This window comes from Scophthalmus maximus, chromosome 7 (assembly GCF_022379125.1).
Source record: "Scophthalmus maximus strain ysfricsl-2021 chromosome 7, ASM2237912v1, whole genome shotgun sequence".
NCBI lineage: Eukaryota > Metazoa > Chordata > Actinopteri > Pleuronectiformes > Scophthalmidae > Scophthalmus > Scophthalmus maximus.
This window is the reverse complement of record NC_061521.1, coordinates 18,643,231-18,660,907: the sequence shown is the minus strand read 5'-3', so window position 1 is coordinate 18,660,907 and position 17,677 is coordinate 18,643,231. Positions and strand designations below refer to the sequence as shown.

The window sequence follows — 17,677 nt, the reverse complement described above, 5'->3', positions numbered from 1 at the left end:
ATTTGAAAAAAAGCTTAGCAGAAGAGCTATTTCAGAGTTGTACTCATCATCCAGGTATGCACTTTAATCCTCTTCACCTACACTAATACATGCAAGAGCATGATGCATTCATCATGGGGACCAATTTCCGTTGCATGTCTGTGACCATTTTTTTTAATACCATCGAGTGTATTTGCAGAGTATATAGGCAAATAATAATAATAATTTAAAAAGGTGCTAGAAGCTCACATTTTTATTCATTCACACTGCTTTAATAGAATTGAAGATTCATTGGGCCAACATATTCACAAACCCAACTACTTATAAGCTAAGTCTGAAACTCCTCTGAATATGATCTAAAAATCCTAGAAAAGTTTTGGTATTATAATGGTCCGTGGTTATGGGTTGGGATGGATCTGTGAAAGGAACATTTAAGATGTACTTATATTTCTTGTGACCAAGGTTAATTGTTTTTTTAAATCAGTAAATGAGGTGTTGTCGTGATTTTAGATATATAAAATGGAAGGCAGACTCAGCTCTGTGACAGACGACACCTTAGACTGGGACATGGACTAATCTTGAATGTGATCAATCACTGTGAGAACATTGTCTTCTCAAAGGAAAGGGATTAAAATCCACATTTTTATCCAGCTTAATTTTCTCAGTAGTACCACTAAGGTTTAAATTGTTTTGAATCCACCTAATGTGTGTGTGATACATGTTTTTTTAGAATCCCTTCCCGCATATCTAAGAAAAATCAATTCTGAGTAAGAGAACACCCCATAAACCTGAAGAAAGCCTACATTTGCATATTGCAATTCTTGATATATGTTTTTTTTACATCTGTTTTATAAAATGATGAAATGCCAGCAAAGAAAAAAGCAGAGATTGCCACCCACAATCTAAGCAGTTTCACACTATTAAGTTACCAACATCTTTGCACAAATTGCTTGTTTGCTTAAATTGCTATGGTAGCCGTCGTCTCACAGGGGCACTTATCTCTACTGGAACTGCATTTCTGAACATGATTACAGGTTTCAATCACAGTTGGAAGATCGACTGCCAAACATGAAAAAATAAAAGGAAAACAGGAAAAAAGCGATAGGTAGCACATCATACACATGTTCTGGTTGTGGATAATAATCGTTGTTGTTGATTTCCCCTATACACGATTTCCCTATACACGATGACTTTCTTGTGTCGGCATGATTATGCTTGAATTTCCATGCACCACGTTTTGCTTTTTGCTGGATTTTGCAAAGGTCCCCTTAAATTGGTTTGATTTACACATGAATTTGGTTCAAGATATTTTAATGTTGGGGCGAAGCCTACGGTGAAATAAGCAGGTTTGAATTGAGTAATTGCATGCAGAGCTGATTGTTAGTGTTGTAATACGAGGGAGCTTTAAAATGCAACAGATAGAGCAAAAAAATGGGCATATCAAAATGTGGGTCTACGTGCTCGGTGTCATTGAACACACCAATCATGCGTGACTCATGCTGGCTCATTGCCTATTTTTATTTTAGGCTCCTAGCGCCCTGTATTTATAGGCGTCTGGGTTGTCGGTGGATTAAGACCAACTCGGTTGGTGAAAGCAATGGGCAGTGTGTGTACATCCTCATTCTGTGTGATTGACTTTTCCTCTTGGTACAGATCAATAGTGATTCAGACATAGTCAAGCATTAACTGTTTGTTTTTATTTGCTCTGCCACTTCAGAGGAAAAATAATCACTACTCAAAGGGAAGAAAACATTTATATCCACATGCTTTACCAGTGGCTCTCATCTTTTTTTACTTGTGTTTATATAGACTATTGCAGTGCCCATTCAAAACACGCCCGTGCCTATGTGTAAAGGCACACTGCCAACGTAGAAGACATGCTCAACAATGTTGAGACGCGCTGCCCTGTCCCCACTAAATGATTATTAATATTGAACATATTTTCGAGTCCAAATGTCACCAGATTCTGCATTGCACCTCCTTGTGCTCATAACGATGCACATGCCAAGTGTAAAGCCAATAAGAGGAACAGTTCTCGTGATATGTGACCCACACATAGAGAAAGATTCCTCGCGTAGTATGATGGACAAAATATATTGTTTGAAATCATTTCCTATAGTGAGGTACATTTCCTGTCCACTATTTTATTTGAGTGTCTGAACTCTTGAGTGTCTGTAAAAAAAGTAGTGGCCATGGCATGTGCTCTTTCTGCCAATCTCTGTCCAGTGCAATGCTTAGCCTAGCTGAGAAAATGTGTGTGACTCAACAGCCGACAGTGCCGATGTCAAACGGTGATGGTTTGTGTGAAATGAAAGCCTTATGCAGCTCTTTTCTGAGGTGTCCACTTTATTTAACAGTTTTAAGGGACATAAAATATGGTCTGCAGCATTGCAATTATCAGTTTGGAGTCCAATTTAATTCACCCCGATCTACATCATCTTTCCTAAATTATGCTTCACCTCATTCAAACTGATCGCATTAACAGATCTGAGCGTAGCCTATCAGGTGCTGAGATGACTTTGGTCTCACTCAGAGGAAGCGATGGAATGTAACAACATTTCCTTTACTTTCCCCTTCACTTAAAAGCCTCTTGTGCCTCCATCCTTGAAGTCATTATTAATCATCCTCGCCTCCCGTGAATTATACAGCTTGGCTGCAGACGAACACACTGAGCGTTTTTAACAGGGCCTCACTTTTCCACTTCATCATGGCACATTTGTTATGGTGACACATCCTAATGCAATGACATGGAGAGATGTTTGTACTTTACAGCAACTTGCATTAGAAATGTCAGGCTTTCATTATGCCTTCATTTCACCTTAGAAAATTTACTTTGAAAAAGACAATAGTATCAAGTTTTTCATCAAACACAGAGCACACAACCAAGAGAAGATGCCGGCCTGGGGATGTACAGTTTATAATTTTTTTATTTTTTCAATTATTCAATTGAATCTTTGTATGGTTAACTCTGATATTGGCCATTTATTCAAATGAATGCAAATGAATAGACACAAAGATGTATATATTTAGACTAATAATATTGCTTGCATACACGCATCAAATTCTGAGTCCTTCTGTTGTCTATGGTGAGAGTTTGAAAGATTAACTTTATATAAAAAGGTATGAGTGCATATCAGGTTTTTCAAAAAGTTGCTTTGTATGGGCCCTGGCTCGCTGAAACTCAAATCCAGACAGACAGAAGAGGAAATCAACGTTCAGTCTGCCAATCACGCACAATTAAACCAAAATGCCTCCTGTTCCCCCAGGGTGACATCCCACATCCATCGGTGAAACTTCGACAAGGCAAACACGCAAAAAAACAGAACGAGCCAAGGTTTGGAATCTAAATACAGGCCTTGGATTAGTGCTGGATAACAAATTGGCTTTTTTATGTACCGAGATGCATTATACATGAGTTGTGGTTAAATTAATCCATTTAAGATGAACAAAAAGTTGAAATATGCAATTATACAACACACTTTGGAAAAATGTCACTTTAAAGTAAACTGGTGATGCCAGTATGGCATTAAGGCACATTAAAATTGATGGCATTTAAAAACAAATGTTAAAACATCAGAACCAGAGGGCCCTTGAAGATGTTTACTGATATGAAAGTCATTGTTGTTCGTGGAGAAAAGCAAAGCCTGTGGAGTTTTTTTTCTTCTCTTTTGTGGGGGTGTGCATCTTTTAATTGAGTTGTGTCTGAAAAAGTAAGTCAGTGAGCAACGTGGAAGAGAATTACTCCCAATGTAGAGCAACCTGCTTAGCACACTCTGGCCCTTACAAATTTTTGGATCAAAATTTAAAACATACGTAAATCTGTTTTAAATCAATATGAAAATATGTGACATTTTGATTGTCAGACGCAGTCAGTGTCCTAAAGAGCGAGTGTGTTACCATACACTGGATTCCTATGGATGTGTTTCTGAAAGTTTTGAGTCAAAGACAGACTCTGCTATCGCCTTGAAAAGAACCAGAAAAAATCTGAACAGATGCAAGATGAGGAACGCAAAATGAAAATGCTTTAAGTGGAAACCACACTCATACAGTGATCGTAGTTATGGAAAAGTGTTCAGTGGGGACAATGGGGGATACTGCACACAGGCCATGGCTCTGCTGCTGCTCACACAGGGATTAATTATCCATGACATTCTTCTGGTTGCTTTATTCCTGGAAGAGGTTCACAGCCTCATCGTACCTTCTCCAGGTGTCCACAACAAGCAATTCACTTGCTAACTTGCACTTCAGCCAAATCAGCAGATTTTGTTTTTCAAAATCTGTGCACACGAGAAACTGCCCTTTTTTTTCTGAACCGATGTAAATTGTCCAACAAAAACATGGAAAAATACTAACCGCTAATGCCTTTTAAAATGAGCTCCACAGGTCAGTAGAGGCTTTCCGTGCTGGGATTCAAAGAGTCCCCTGCTGTGCGCTGCAGATTCATGCTGTGCGTAGCTATAAATGCCTGTCATTCAAGTTCGCAAATTTAAAATAAGGCGGGAGATATGGAAGCCGAAGCGCGGCAGTTGTTATTGCCGTGGCAAGCATTTCAGTTCAAGAGCTATCATTTTGTGAAATCTCAACTGTCACTTTCTCATATACAACATGGTGTGCTGTACATTACCGCTTGACGGGGGGAAAAAAGTGCAGCACTAACAAATTTGTATATGTGGGTGACACCACCCGATTACATATGTTCAGACAGTCAAATTGGGCCACTTTTTTTGCACTCTTGTGCTCTATCTATCTAAATTAAACTTGTCATGCTCCAAATAAGGCGGCTGTCAAAATACCAGAGTGAACCTGCAATGACTTGACAAGGAAATAAATAAGTTATAACTGAGCAGGTTGTGGTCAGCAAAAGCACCAGCCATTACTCCTGCTACCCCTTCCTCAACTCTGAAAAAAAAGAGAAAAAGTTAATACTTGCATTACCTCAGCAGTGCCAGGCTTAAATCATATGATTAGGTTGTCAGAACCTTTTTTTCCCCCCAGAGAGCTATAGTCACGGAAGTATGGGTAACCCACGGGGGCCATGTGTCACTTTAAACATTGGACAGAATTTGATATGGTTGGAGATGAGCCATTGGAGATGAGCCACTGGGGAACAACCTCTGGCTCTGGGCAGCTGCAAAGTTATGGGACTTCTAATTTCCCCTCCAGAGCAGAAGATTGGTATCAGAATTGGCAGAAATCCAGGCCTGATATACGTATGGGAAGCAAGTGGAACAGAAAACACAGAAAACAAAAAAAGCAAGTTTGCCCCTGACTCCCTCTACCCTCACTAAAGCCATTACATTAAAACATATTAGCTATTTCATCCATTTTTCATCTTTCAATTATATTATGATCTGCCTGGGATTAATAAACTGCAGATTTCTGAATTATAGCACTTTGGGTAATTTTCACTTAATGGAATTTCAATGCCACAGTTTAAAATGTTTCTTTAGTTTGAATATGAATTAAACATATTCTCACACTGGCTGGCACAGTGCTGTTATCTTCTAGCGGTACATGATGCTGAGACTTCAGGCAGCTTTATAATTCATCGGGCTTCTCCTGTCGTCCAACACAGGATGCACTGATTGAGGCATCTCATAAACTCGAGGATGAAACTTTCCCATTAAAACTAACCTTTCTCAGAACATTTTAACATGTGCACATCCATGGAGGGTAGATATATAAAAGTCATGAACACAAAGTACACAAACCACAGAAGTGTGGATCAGAGCCATAAAAATTATGCAATTAGGGCGGAAGCGACATCTCTCAGCCTCCCTTGACGAATTTCCTTTTTATCTCAGACAAGCTGCATTGCTGGAGACTTTCACACATTCATGAAAGGCACCAATAGGCATGGAGCACGTATACTACAGCTATAGTACCACATGAACAGTATAATTAAGGAATAATTTATTTGAGATTAAACAGCTTAATTGTTATTATTATTTTATTATTATTATATCAGGTACACTGATATTTCCCAGTAATTTATTTTAAAATTTTCTTGATTTTTCAAAGACAATGCTCCAACTCCGACAGGATTAAAGGGTATATAGCCTGCAGCCAGATAAAAGAGCCATAAAGATATTCGCTAGAATATGTTGAATCACTTTCTGAGCTTAAAACCCTCGCATCAGGGAGGCGGAGAAAAGTGGCTCATATAATAACATCTCCAAGTTCTGGTTAAAATATTGTTGCAGCAGAAAATTGAAAAAAGGCGGTTAAAGGAAAGGAATATGGAAGAAGAATGAGTAAAAACATTATAATGCAGTTAGATTAGGTCCCCAATTTAACATGGAATTCCATAGCTTCTGGACCAAGAGTTAGCTTCAGAAAGTATCTGCTGACTTGTTTGATCTTGTTGGTGATGGATGGATATCCCCATGTAGATCTGTCTATAAATTGCAAGGCATATGCCTCTGTGATCTTTTAATGGAGACGGACTGTAACAACAATAGCACAGTACCGCATTGTGTTACAATAATCTGATTGATGCATGTGTACTTCTAGGGATTAGATGATAATGTAGACTTTCTCTAAATTACTTGGAAAGTTCTGCTTTGTGAATTGGGACAAACAATCTACTTACTCTGCTGTGTCCTCCTCCTGCTCTCATGTTTTGAGGCAAAATGTCACAGTTCACTGTATTGTATTTTATTGATTGCCACACTGGTTTGAAATGATTTTGTCAGTAAGCAGTAAGCAGTTGCTTATCTTAAAAGAAGACACTAGGGCCAGTCTGCAGGACCGTCTGAGAAAAGGTATTAACTTTTTTTTGTGATTATTTTTCCCCATAAAATTGTACTGGGATTTGGATTAGGGGTTAGGCCTACAGATTATATTCGAGGTTCAAGGGACAAATCTTAGAAAAACTAAAAAAATCAATGTCTAAAAAAACCTAACAAAAGGAAAGAACATGTTGATGCAAGGCCATTGTTATATATCAAATAAAAAAATAAAAATTCATAAATTATCTCTTTCTTACGTTCCAAAGGAAAACTTGTGATGATGATTCTAGTTCAGGGATTTCATTTCAATAAGAACTTTATATTTATTTTCTTTCTGTCTATCTATATTTGCCTGTTTTGTTTGATTTGGATGAATTCCTTCTTGTCAACTTTGTTTTTTTTTCCATCAGTGAGGGCTGCTACAAGAAAAAAATAAAAGGCCACTTCCCTTTTCACTTTCATGGTCTGTGGCAGAGATGGTCTTTGGCTCTATTTTTTATCCTGGAGTCAATGCCGTTGTTTATACTTTGGCCTGCTGGCACCAAAGCTCTGACTTTTACCTGGGAGAGCCTGGGGTGTGTGGCTGTTGTTGTGGCTGGTATGTGAGACACAGAATGAATCAGACTCAACAACACAGGTTTTGCAAGGCCACTTTCCCACTGGCGAGTTCTGGGGAATAGTCACAGCGTCTCTCTCCAGAGGCTGTGGATCCAGTGAAAAAACAAGCACAGGGAACAGATGTTTTTTTATTTTTTTGGATGAGTGGTGTTTAGGTGGGTGAGGGTGTGGTATGATTGTGGTTGTGCTTTGTGGACATAGACTGTATATAAAAATGGACATATTCGCTAGGTACTAAAAGGGAAGTCAATGGGCTACTTGCAAAACCATGTCTGGGTTCTACTTTCGCTGATCGGTACGGAAGTGTCTGCTGCAGACCTTCGTGTGAGAGGTGACGGAGATATGATCCCACCGTATGTTTACCAGCCATCGTCTTCTCAGGTCGGGATGGGTCGGAAACCAATGAAAACTTAGTATGCCATTACATTTCGATGACTGCTTTACCATACTATAATCTGGTTAATTTCACAGGTATAGCGGCCAAAAAATATTTGTGGCGGCATGAGGTTTTCATCTTCATGGACTGTAGCCTCTTACCAGTGGGACGTCTTTCAAAGCTGTTTGAAACTGTGACTGAAGTGAGTAGGGTGGATTATGATTATGATTGTGACAACTCCTGATTCAAAAGGTATGAGATTCCTGTAGAGAAAACAAGTTGCAGCCAATCACCCTGCCTGTAGACTAGGTGATCACACTGTATTGTCAGCACTTTTCTTTGGCAGCGAACCCGTTGCACACAGTCCAATCTTTCTGGAGTTTATCATCTGGGCTGAAAGTCAGACTTGAGGAATAAAGACTTGTCAGTGGAATGTAGTGAAGGATCTGTAGACACATGAATGCTGTCAGTAACCAAGTACAGAGTTCAAATGTTGTTCATTCATCCGTCCGTTTTCAACAAACATAACATGGGTCTGTGTTGAATGGATGGTTATCTAAAGCAGAAATCTTTTACCCTATAGTCAAATCCACCACCCACTCATGGGGAGAACAGCGGTATTTCTAAATCAGTTGGGCTTTACTGGAGAGCCTTCTGCCTGGAAGGCATCGTCATCGATGCCTGATTCACCCCAACTGACTCTTCTAAGAGCAGAATCTATTCTCTGTGCTATTTTAGGGTGTTTGAGCTCCTCGCCCAAGCTCTTAACGGAAACATACACAACCTGTGGAAGCATCTAACTACCGAAGCCTATTTCAGTCTTTCAGTGTCTACTGGAACAAGCTTAAAGTATACGCAATTGCATGCAGTAGATTGTGAGGTAATCACTTGAGCTTTGCCTTTATGCTCAGCTCTTTCTTCATCACAGTGGTGTGGCTTATACAACTGCAACTGCCGCATTGAACTGCCTGATTGTGCTCCATCATACTCGGGCCACCCAAAGATAACAGAAGTCCTTCGCTAGGGAAATGAGCTTTTCACGGCAGACAACCGTACCCTTAAACTCAGAAGATGCTGCCTCTTATCCTGAATGCTTTTCACACGACCACATTCTGCACCGATGTGTACTGGACATAGGCTCACCTTGTTAAGCCAGCAGAACCAAAGAGCAGTTATGGAATCTTGAGACTGGGCAATTTCTGTCCATGAAAATGAAAAAGAGCAGGTGACAAAGCAGTACCTTGGAAGCTGGAGTCGTGACCTATATGCTAATGATGCAGTCGCAGCAAACATTCCACTATTGCAGCTACTTGTCACTGCAATGAACACCAACGTAACCTGCTACATGGGATGCAATGCACTAGAAATATAGACAGTGATTGAAGTAGACAGCCGTCTTCCCATTTTGACACATCAGTCGAGGAACATGCCATGACATTTAGCTGGCAGGAAGGGTTAGGTAGACAAAAGGGCAGAATTTTCCCCTGGAAAAGGTACACGGCACACGCAAACACATAAAGGCAATCATAGAGGCTTACGGCAAAATATCAGGTGCAAACTTTATATAATATGAAATATAACTTCATGATGTATCATGGAAATGAACTAACTGAGGCTACCTTTTGTATGACATGATTTACAGAAGGCTTGTAAGCGGGAGCAGTGACCTCCCCTACCCTCCCTTTTGTGCAGAAACACATAGCAACACAAACACAACGCCATTGTGATTATTCTGGATGTAGACACAATAGAGAATCAACCTTTATATTTGTATGGAGAATACTGGTACTTATTGATTTTCTCTCCTAACAAAAGTCCCGTAAAAGGTGAAAGCAACCTATCAGTTATTACTGATTGGGTCGACCCAGATCTGGACCTCTTTGCTATTGAGAGGCTGTCAGTTTGCCTTCTCCTCTCCATCCTTTTACTGCTGCCTGTCGGCTGGCAGACTGGACAGAAGGTCAAAGAGTTGATCTGTGCCAAAACTCTGAGGATTTAACCCCACAAACCCCCCTTTCTCTAGTTTCCCTTTCAGATATGCAGATTCTGGACCTCCTAATGAGAATATGTTACTCCCAGATACCATCTGTTCTGCTTGCACTCTGTATGAGGAAAATCAGGAACATGTGACATCACTCCAATGAGACTGATAAATCAAAGTCATGGCATAGTTGTCACAGTGTCTCTACAATATGTTTCCTGTATGAAGCTGACAAAAAAAACATATGAGGCTATAGAACTTAAGTTTGGAAAAGGGAATATCTTAGGTTCATATTTGTGTAGTAATCAACAAGTTTGACTACGTCAGGCTTGTGAAGGGTGTCAAAAATACTCGAGTGGTCACAATATTCACTCAGGGGAAGGGGGGAAAAAAATCTGGAATAATTACTTTATCTTCAAATAGAAGAAAGAACACTGTTTGAATAATGAAATACACGTATCAAGGGATCAGACTAATAATGCAGGGGTTGTTGCTGGCCTCTGTCTTTTGAACCTGGTCATGTTATAAATATGCAATACTCTCATTTCTTTCCTTTTATGATCCACTGATCTCTCTCGCTCTTTTGTCACACACACACACACCCACAAATGCGCATGCACACACACCCACATGCAATAACTTGAATCAGTCTATTGAGGAGCAACAAATTTACAAATTATTATGATGGAAACTAATGTAGGTTTCAGTGACGAAAGACATGCTTCGTGTGCTAATTGATGTGCTATATGGTGTTTCTTTCCACTTACTCAAACCTCAAATTATTCAGGTTGTGTATCATGTGCATATTTGTATTTCCTGCACACCATGTCTTCCACAAAATTAAGTTAAAGCTTTTTGATGATTCTCCATGTGGCTGCCTTCTGTTTCTGTTGCATCCAGAAACCATCCTGCAGTCATTGTCAAGATGGACACTCCTGCATGCTCAGTGCACACCAGTGTTATTCCAATTAAATCTAGTCCTGTCTGTGGGCATGAACTTCCTCTCTTGCCCAAATAAGAAATGACAGCCCAGAGTGCTGCTCTGGTAGGCCAATCAAAGAACGGCTCCAGCTTGTTTTACAGCGATTACCAAGGCAACTGAGTTACAGTCAAGTTGCTACACCTATGGCTGTTAATTGGGAAAACCTGTTGAAAAACTAGTTTGTTACGATTTTTAAATTCTAATTTTTTTCAGAAATAAAATTTATTTAGGAGTGAAGAATAATTATTTGTTACAGATTTAATAGATGATATGTGATGACAAAGTCTTGATAGTCTTTGGCACTAGACTAGACTCAATGGGGAGATTTAGACATGTTACTTAATATATTGAAAATAAAACTTGTGTTCTGTCCCACTAAAAGATACTAACTAACCCTGAGACACAGAGACGCCAGGCTTATCAGCACCCTATCAGTAAGGTCATAGCTATCGTGTAAACAAGCAATGAACTTTTGTTTACAGTAAATCACATTTGTGTGTGAGTGTGGCCTGAGCACAGAAGCTTGGCAAAACACCAAATTGAGACCTGAAAGCCTAAAATTACAGAAAAACAACAAAACAACAATTGATGAATGAAATATTCTAACACTTTGTTTTTGTTGCATTAACCTTAGCACAAACCATGGTTTGTGGTGTGACAGTCCTGAACTTTGTGCACCCACAATCACCCCCTGACACCTCAACCGTTGTTAATAAATGTAGCACTTCATTTATTCAAAAAAGGGAAGAAAAAGAGAAAAGTTTGCCCCTGAACATAATCCAGCCAGCATAACAGGGGAAACAGTTTGGCGGTAGAAATGCTTTTTAGCCTTTGGTTATTTTTCCCCCCCTTCAGACAACTATGTCTAAAACTGTCCCTGTGTACAAATATAATAATACTAATAATATGAATAAATATGTGGTAAGATTTTTACATAAGTGTGCCCCTTTATTCGCAATTTCTCATTTGCATGATCCATCGTGACTCCTTAAAGGCTTTTCGAGTCAGCATCTTGAACATACTGTCTCTCAAGTCTGTGTGGCGCTCATTTCAAGTTCCTATTCTGAGGATGTACGTCTTTTAAAATGCCCACATATGCTTTTTTTTTAAATTACTGCACATTGGAGTTTTAAAGAAAATGTGAAAACAGCAGAGCTAACAATTTTAAAAAAAAAATGTTATATTGCTTGGCCAAGGTTACCCAAAGTACTTTCCGGATAAGTTTAAGGGTTAAAGTGAATTTAATAAGGTGTAAAATGCCTAGATTAAGCGCTGTAAAGGGCTGCAGCCACTGAAACTTGTGCCATTCATTTGGACTGTCCCATTTTAATTTCCATTTGTGATTGGAATCAATCCCATAGCAGAGTATACATCCAACAGTTCCAAACATTTGGCCAATGTGTGAGGTGTATTGGATCAAAACAGGCAGGAATGTAGACATTCAGAAACAGGCCCAAACACAACATTGCTGCTCCGCAATACTTACTGCTGGGAATTTCTCTGCTTGAAGGGGTCTTTGGATTTAGTGTTAGGTTTGTGTTTTTTTTTTGGCAACAAGTCATGTAGTTTCACAAATATGAACTTGCATATAGTGACATAATATCTTCAGATCTCTCACAACAAACAGACATTTTAACTCAGACAAGAAAACTAAACAAAAGCCTCTCCTTCTATAATCGTTAGTCTTTCATCTTTCATAGTTCATTGCTTTTCCTGCTTGCAAAACATTTCTAATGTTCCCACATTTACTTGTCTCAAGTATTGCAGTGTTAAAATGGCAAATTATAATTTTAATACTTCATCCTCATATACTGTATGTTTTAGATAATTTAGATTTGTGTGATTAGCATTGCAAATATCAATGAACACTGAAGTTATCAGAAAAATATGCAAGAAAATAAAGATTCACAGAGCAAAAGTGGGGCTTTACATCATGGGAAAGTACCACCATCCCTTGTTGTTATCGAGGACAATCCTTTGAGAAATCTTAGTAGCAAATTGCTGAAACCATAATTCAAAGCATTCAACAATGTTAAACCATTAACCGCAGTATGTTTTTTCTCAAAGTTTCACAAACTCCTCTCCTTTTCCTCTTCAGACATTTAAGTGATTTTGCTGAGGTGCAGTTTGCTGTTTTGAAGAGTTGGATAGAACAAAGAAGGGACATCAATAATTTAAACATTTTTAGCAAGAGGCTGCAACATGAAGAAATGTGAAATAAGCATCATTCAGAGATTATCAGACAACTACAGTTCTTTACATTTTGTCATGTTGCAACCTCTTGCTAAAATTGTCTAAATTATTGTTTTTCTAATTCTGCATTCAATACACCATAATGACGGAGCAAAACTTTTTTGAAAAAAAAATACTGAAAAAGAAAAAGAAACCCTGAAATATCACCTTGACAAGTATTCAAAGACTTTGCTATTAAAATTGCCTTGATCATCTTCAAGATGTTTTTACCTTGATCTACCTGTGGTAAATGCAATTGACTGTACATGATTTGAAAAAGCAGACAGCTGTCTGTATAAAAGGTCTCCCAGCTGTCAATGCATATCGGAGTGAAAACCAAGCCATGAGGTTGAAAGTACTGGCTGCAGAGCTCAGAGGCAGGCTTGTGTCAAGGCACATCTGGGAAAGGCTGCACTGAAGGTTCCCAAGAGGACAGTAGCCGCAATAATTCTCAAATGAAGACATTTGAAACAAACAGGACTCTTGATTTCTGACTGCCAACGGCCAAACTGAGCAATCATGGGAGAAAGACCTTGGTAAGAGGGGTGACCAAGAAACTCACTCTCGAACGCTCTCTAATCTGAGCTTTATGACAGAGTGGACAAAGGGAAACCTATTCTGAATGAAAGAAACATTGAAAGCACATAAAGGAATATATTTTTCTGGTCTGATTAAATATTGATTGAACTGATTGTGCTCAATTTTAAGCATCATTTCTGGAAGAAACCAGGCAATGCTCACCAACTGCCAAATACCATCCAACGGTGAAGAATGTTTGTGGCAGCATCATGCTGTGGGGGTGTTTTTTAATAATAGTCATGTTTGAGGGAAAACAGAAACAGAATAAAGTACTGAGTTATCCATAATGAAACCTGCAGTAGAGTACTCCGGACCTTCACGCCGGGCAGAATGAATACCTTCCAACAGTATGATGACCCTAAGCTCACAGCCAAGACAACCCCAGGAGTGGCTTACGGACAGCTCTGAAGGTCCTCTATAGGCCCAACCAAAGCCCTGACTTAACCCAATTGAACACCTCTCGAGAGATGAAAATGGCTGTGCAACGACGGTCCTCATTCAACCTCACAAAGCTTGAGAGGATCTGCAGAAAAGAATCGCAGAAAATCCCTAAATCCAGGTGTGCAAAGCTTTTACCCAGGAAGACTTGAGGCTGTAATCACTGCCAAGTCACTTCAACATAGTACTGATCAAAGGGTCTGAATATGTTTGTCATTGTGTTATTTCAGTTTTTCCCATTCAATGAATATAAAATACAAAATTCTGTTTGTTTGTCACAAGTGGGGCAATGGGGGATAATGGGGAACCATGATAAAATGTGAAAAACTGAAACGGTGTGAATACTTTACAAATGCTAAGTATATTTTTTGCACAATTAATCAATAAATTGAATGTACATCGAAAAACTCAATATAGGTGTCATGATCAAGTAGTACATGATGTTCTTTTAAAAACTAATGCAATGAGTTACCACATTGCAAACTGATTACTCCCTGTCATTTTACTAGTGATTTAAATCACCATTTCCTTTAAAATCTGATTCAGTGTCGTGTCCTGGATTTCTGCCAATTCTATGTTGACTTCCACTTTGTTACAGAAACAATGCATACAGATAGATTGGTGGCAGCTGCTCCGTTGTTTGTGGCCAAACAAAATAAAACAGGTATATAATTTAAACTTTGAAATAAAACTTGATAAAACAGCACACAGCAAGTCCTCATAATAGGAATGCTAGCAAGAGAAGGCTCATTGAAGCAGTGGCAGCTCATAGATACAGCATCAGTGGTGTAGTGGTAGCGGAACAGCCTTGGTTCCAGATGAATTTCCTCTTCAGCACCATACACGTCGATGCACAGTTTTCTACTTTTCTCTACCCATTATTCTGTCCATCCGCATTGGTTAAAGTTGTTTGGTTTCTAGTTTTTTTATGCTTATCGAGCAACTGTACGTGGGGATCGCACACATGACAATCCTGGACCTAAGGGTGGCATTACAATGTGATCGAAAATAATTTCAGTGTTGAATAACTGACATGAAGCAACTAGAAGGCTTCATTCATGAATGTGAATTTACATATCAGGGCCTTTTTCTACAGTCTGTGTTCTTTGTGGAGGGGCAGCTTCGCAGTGCATGGAAGGCACTGTCTTCATCAGAAGTCCTAGATTAGACAAGAAACAGAACAAATTTGCATTCGCTGCAGAGATTTTTCATCAGAACATAAACGGATTTCCACATGCAAGTCTGATTTGCCAATTTTGTGTAATAGGGGTGCCAGGGTCTGAGCAGTTAACAAATCTACTGACAACTTTCCTATTATCACCAGAGAATTGAAGAAGCCATTAATTGCTGACTAGACTTTTAAAAGAGGGAATTTTGGCCATACTGTGTTTTGACCACAATTAAATCATGCTGATTGAAATGAACTAGGTAACACAAAAATGTAGATTTTACATATTTAAAAATATGTTGAGTATGTGAATCCAACTCAAAGGCCAAAACAGAAAATAGTGGTCACATATTTTCTTAATTGCCTAATGTACCAGACACGACGGCATTAAATGAGTCACAACAAATTTCGAGTTTGAGCAGGAGCTAATTATTATCTGAAAAAAATGTCCACTCAGCATTAGAGTTAGCAAAGTTCGAATGCATGGACGCACAAATGACCCACCAAAAATGAATTTATTTTCTATCAAGTTGAAGCACATACCCCAAGTAACTAAAGACCCTCAGTTAAACGACCGTGTGGAAGAAGCAGCAACAGAACATGAAAAGAATGAGTGCTGGTTCCTACTTTCAGACACATATAATGAAATACCCAGAGAACAGGGTATATCATTTTGTTGCCATGTCACTGTTTTATTTCTCTGCAGTTTAAAAGGCCACATGCCGACAAACATTATGATGTTGGATGGATGGCAACAGCGACGCACAAGAGAGACATGTGATCACTCATTGACTCTCCCTGCCTTCTTCCTCCACACATTTAAACATTTGAGATATCAATCTTTTCTACTCTTGAAAATATATTACCTTCTTTTTAAAGACCAAAAGAGGAAGTAAAACATCCAAAAGACACACAAGCTTTGAGATATGTCAAAATAGGGGTGGTAGTTCATTACAGAAGTAAGAGGGACACAGGAGGGATAGTTGGCAAGAGAAATTGAAATGAATCATGACTAAGGGTTTTACTATTGCTTCATATCCTCAGGGATACAACTCTGCTAGCTGCTACCTTCCATAATGGATGTGTCACTAAAGGGCAGCATGTATATAGAGGGCTAATCATATCACTGTCACGTTTTCAAAAGTGTGGCTATAGATAGAGCAACTTGAAAATAGTGTGCAGTGAAGTGTGGATGGAATCAAAGAAAAGCAATCTGAAAACTTTAGATTAAATCAGTAATGCCTTGTTTTTATTATAGCCCTGGCACATTTTCCAGCTACAGACATTAGTTTACATGCAAAATAGTTATACCCTAAAAATAAAATGTAGATTTATTTATGTGGGATTGTACTTTCTTCTTCTGGTATTGACTTCAAATCTATTATTTTTATTTATTTTTATTTATTAGGTCTATCTTATGTGACAGTTTCCAGTGGTCAGTGGCAGATAAAGTGACAAACAATTGTCTGAGCCTCTGGTACATTACATTACCAACATTTTGCTGACGCTTTTGTCCAAAGCGATTTAGAATAATTGGTAACATATCACAGGCAGACAGGTAGCATTAAGGGCCTTGCCTAAGGGGCCACACTGGATTTTAAGCCAAGTCCTGACCAGGACCAAAGTCAGTGGTGTAACCCACTAAGTTATACAGTTATATTTATAACGAGTCGTAATCACTTCATGTGGATAAAAGCAGAGAGTGAAATAGATGATAAAATGAATTAGCATTCCATGTTTCACCTCCGCTGCTCACTGTCGTTTAGCTGCTTTGTTTAAGGTATACTGTGGATCTCCTCCAATTTCCAGGCAATCAACTCTCACAGGTGAGAGTATCTTTGCCAGTAAATGGGAAGGCAAAGGATGTTGGTGAAATGGTAACAGGGAGGCTAAAATCACTTATTTAAGGTTCATCTGCCCGGGCGAGAATGCTCTTTCCTTTTTCCCTGTGTCTCTGTTTAATTATGTGAGATCTGCAAGCTGCCATTTGGGGGTATCGATTTGTACTAACTGTAACACACACGGCTCTGGCCCCTCAGGAATTTGTCTGGGGAGGGTTTGTCCACACCATGTAGTAATACTCGGCTCACCAACTCTGTTGTCCGGGATATGAATAAGTGTCTAAACTACAGGTAAGCCATTATCATCCATGATGTGCCTCTCCTGAGGTTCTGTGTGTGAGCAAAAGAGCAGCCGAGAGGAAGAATAAAGAAACGACGGGCAGTGAGGCACATCAGTTCTACATCAGGATATTTTCAAAAAGGTTAATGTGTTGGGGAGAGACTGAGGCACAGGGGCCAGAGCGAGAGATGAGTGAAGACGTAATGTAGCACGTAATTCAGCCATATGTTGATGTCACCTGGGGGAGAGGCGATATCAAATGAACATATGTATTTAGTTTCTAAAACTGTAGAGGGCATCTCAAAGGCTTGAGGTATCATCATCGGTGTCTAGCCTTTTTTCCGGTGTATGCCTTTCAGATGATGAAACACTAAAATAATAGTGAGCTTAATGTACATGGTCATGAAATCCTTATCCTCAAGTTATTTAATAACTTGTTTTTACTCTGTGATTCTTTTTTTTTCTGCTTGAC

The 17,677-nt window shown here is 39.1% G+C and overlaps 1 protein-coding gene across 1 annotated transcript in view; it reads left to right on the top strand.

The window, feature by feature from the left end:
- The window catches only part of lrrc4ca (leucine rich repeat containing 4C, genome duplicate a), an 85,400-nt gene that overhangs the window by 8,981 nt on the left and 58,742 nt on the right, over positions 1-17,677 (top strand). The window lies entirely within an intron of this gene.